Below are 3,854 nucleotides of genomic sequence, written 5' to 3'. Positions count from 1 at the left end.
ACCATCAACTTCAAATTTGACATTGCCCAAATAATACCACGTAAAATCCCACACCTGGGACAGACATATCTAAGACTGAAGCAATGGGGAAGAAGATGATCAGGACTGAGTTGTTTATTTTGACAGGAATTGTACTGGAGAAGGTTAAGTGTGATGGCAACTGAGGGGGCTAAAGTCACAGCCAAGGCCTCGATGTCCTTTGTGACATCACCAGGGGATGGATTGTGACCTTGTGTCTTATCTAACACAGTGTCTGTATCTTACATATTTCAGTTGTCATATTCAATTGTGTCATCATCGGTGGCAGAGGATGACGTCACCAAGTGATGGATTGTGACATCCAGGGGGGATGATTGTAGCATCATGTCCCTCACTGCTATATAAGTTGTCAGCAGAGCCTGGGTCAGACTGGCTTGATCCTGGACTGCTGACAAGAATGTTTGCAAGAGGGAGGAGCCCGTGGTCCTCAGCTCTTCCCTAGACTTCTGTGACATACAGACATGGACAGAGATATGAATGTGGACATGGAAGGGCCACCAGAGTCCAGCAGCCAGGCAGGGACAGCTGCTGGTGGCCTGGATGAAAACAGCCCCCACTGCCCAATGGCTGTCGGTGGACTCCTGCCTGAGATCTGGGCAGGACTTTTTCGCCAACAGCAGCATCTCTTGAACCTGGTGCAGCCCTGGCTGCACCAGAGGTTGGTGGGTATATATTGGGATCAGTGGTGGCTGGTAGAGAGTGCAGAGAGCAGCATCCTGCACAGCCTATGTGTGCATGGCCCTGTTGCAGAGGTCCTGGTCCAGAGGTTGCAGCATTTACTGCAGGAGCATACGGGACCATTGGTCCACAGCATCATCAGTGTCATCCAGAGCTGGTGCAGTGAGAGGGCCAGGGACCTGCTGCTCTCCCCTGCTGCCAGGGATAAGCAGGACACCCCTAGAGCTACCTCTATTTCCAACAGGTCTAGCTGGAAATGGGGTCCAGCTGGACCCCACAATGGTCCCAGCCACCTCCTTTCTGTCCCCATTCCAACACAGCAGGTCCATCCCCAGGAGGAGCCAGAGCAGGAAGTGGCTGCAGGTTCCTCTGCTGAGGGTTACAGTCACAGCCCCTCCACTCCTAGACAGGACATGGACCTCTTGTCTGGGGGGTCACAACACCACCCAAAGAGGAAGGCTCAAAGGCCCCTGGATGACCCCCCATCCAGGAAGAAGCCCTGCTGGCAGTAAAAAGAGGCCCGGGGAAAATGTTCACAAAAGAAAAAATAAATGTCTCTTTCCCTGACACAGTCATGTCTTTCTCCCCCATGTTCCAGTGCCTTTCTCTGATTTCACTCCAAACCCTCAGCCAAGAGTCTGAGGGCTGCAGGAAATAGAAAAGTCTCTGAAAAAGCTCCAGATGATGCTTCCAGAGGAGTCGTGAGTGAAGGCTGACTTAAACTTCATCACAAAGAAGCGGAAAAGTCTGATAAAGCCTGACACAATTTCTGCATAAGCCATGAGTGAAAAATCTTGCTGATGTACAGCCAGAGGAAAGGTACAACCTGAAGGTACAATCAATTAGAGCTTTTTTAGTCGGGGGAGGAAAGAAATATTTACACTGATGGAGAAAGGAATGATATAAAAGGAGCGCAGGAAGAAAGGGAAAGGTGCATCAAACCAGGCAGAAGAAGAGGAGGTAATACAGAAACATGGTTCATATCCATGATCATACACATGGATCCTCCAATGACCTGTGACAGGTGTCATTCCTTTTGCTGGGGAGAAGGAAACATTAGTAAAGGCAGCTGAAGAAGGAAAGAAAAAGTAATAACATTTAGTACATCACCATTTTGTTTCTGATGTTCCTCCAAACAAGAAACTCAGTGGCTACCTTGAGAAATTTTCATGAGCTGTTGGCAGCCACAGCTCAGCCCACAAGAGTGGGCTGGCAACAGCTGGATGGCAAAAGTTGCTCCCCAGGATGAGGCTGTGGAACTCAGTTGGCCAACAGCTCCACGCAGGTGAGATAAGGGTCAAGAGCCAGGGAACAGCTCAGAAGGTATCCCTTGCTGTCCCCACAAGAACAGCAAGGAGCAGGACCAGAGCTGAAAGAGCCACACATTGCAAAGCCCAGCTCTGCGGTGATATCAACCTGTCTGGGGCTCTCTGCTGCTGGCCCTTGTAGGAAACAGTATCTTTGTGGTCAAGGGCACATGAGACCTCAACCTCCAGCATCAGAATTCACACTTTAGAAATCCAAAGCCCTGCTGGAACAGATTTGTCTAGTTTTCACTGGTGTTCTTCACTGCTAAAAAACATAGTTTCCTCAGAAATATGCTTCGTCTGGAAGAAAAGCAGGTTTTGATTCAACATTGAAATATTCAGAAAAATTCAGAAAATTTCGAATAAATCTTCCATTTTGAGTGGGTAAGACTTAGTCTGGGTCTTCCACTGATGTCTTGGTATTAAACAGTGTGAGACATGGCTGAAGGAGAACTTATGTTTCCAGAAGTCCTTGGGATGAGTCGGACAGATGCATACACTCTTGTCACCTTAAATTTAAGTATTTCAGTGCTTTTCAAAAAAACTAAATTAAAATTTACATTTTGAGACCAGCACACAGTGCTAGTCCTACCTAGGTATTGAAATCCTTCAGAAACAAAGCAAGAAATATACTGGGCATCAAAGTGTCAATCAGCAGAACTGAAACATGTTCCCACACCTGCTGCTCACAAGGAAGGCTTCACATATGCACCATGAGATAAATCAGTCAAAATGACTGACGAAACACTAAAAATAATTTAAAACTTTAATTTGGTGACTAATTATTTAATTACTTTGTCCTGCAGTAGGAAGACAGATGAATTTGGGTTAAAGCAATGACTAGGACTTCAGAAATTTTGATTTCATATTGTCTCCAGTGCAGAAATCCAGTTCTGATACTGGGTTATTAGTCTCATCTGTACATCTCTCTTCCCATCTATTCATCTTCATAAAATGAAGAATGAGGCCATGATTGCATGATCTATTCTGTTACTATGGTAATGGATGGCACAAAAGAACCTATTAATAAATATTTGAAAAATCTGAAGCCACCTCCTTACCATCTCCACAATAAATCTTACCCCTTCCACCCCATATTGTTTTGCATTACTATTTTAAGGGAAGGTGTGCATATTTCAAATGCTGGGCTTTATATAAGGCAATCCCATCATCCATATCCTCATGGGAAGAAGATATAACACTTGTACATTCTGTACAAAATTGTAGGCAGGCCTTACTCAGAAACACAGCAATATATAAACAGAAATTAGCCATAAACCTGCAACTTTTTTTTTTTTTTTTTTTTTTAGGAAGATAGAGAAATTCTTATTTCCAAAATCTAAATCAATTTGTTTTTAACATTTGTGCATTCAAAAGGATTATTCAACATTTGATCAGGTATGTGGAGAAGAAACAAGGACATTGAAGCACCTAAAATACAAATTCCTTATTTTCCTTGGATTATTTTACTTGACTGTGTGCACTGAGGCTTGCATCAGATAGTGATAAAACATCCATGTATGACATTCAGTTTCTGCCTCTGGAAAAAAGGAGCAGGCAGCTGAGGAGGATTACAAGGATGCTGTGAGGTCATGCAGGGAGAAAATTAGAAGGGTCAAAGACCAGTTAGAACTTCATCTGACCACTGCTATAAAAGACAACAAAAATGGTTTATGCAAATATATCAGCAACAAAAAGAGGGTCAAGGAGAATCCTTTGCTGGATGTGGAGGAAAATGGAGAGAAAAAGAATCAGGAGCTGCCTTCTTTGCCTCAGTGTTATAATGAGCCTCAGGCTTATAATGAGACCACTTGTTTGTAAGGTACCCAG

General features: G+C 44.2%; 1 long non-coding RNA gene across 1 annotated transcript; it reads left to right on the top strand.

Annotated features, from left to right (window-relative positions):
- Positions 1 to 286: 286 nt before the first annotated feature.
- On the top strand, positions 287 to 2,406 carry LOC147648133 (uncharacterized). Its single transcript, XR_015280226.1, has 2 exons — positions 287 to 701; positions 1,316 to 2,406. It is a non-coding gene; the product is annotated as an uncharacterized LOC147648133 (long non-coding RNA).
- Positions 2,407 to 3,854: the final 1,448 nt, after the last annotated feature.

Source organism: Cyanistes caeruleus, chromosome Z, assembly GCF_971803275.1.
Source record: "Cyanistes caeruleus chromosome Z, bCyaCae1.hap1.1, whole genome shotgun sequence".
NCBI lineage: Eukaryota > Metazoa > Chordata > Aves > Passeriformes > Paridae > Cyanistes > Cyanistes caeruleus.
The sequence above is the reverse complement of the archived record's forward strand: the minus strand, read 5'-3'. Positions and strand labels throughout refer to the sequence as shown.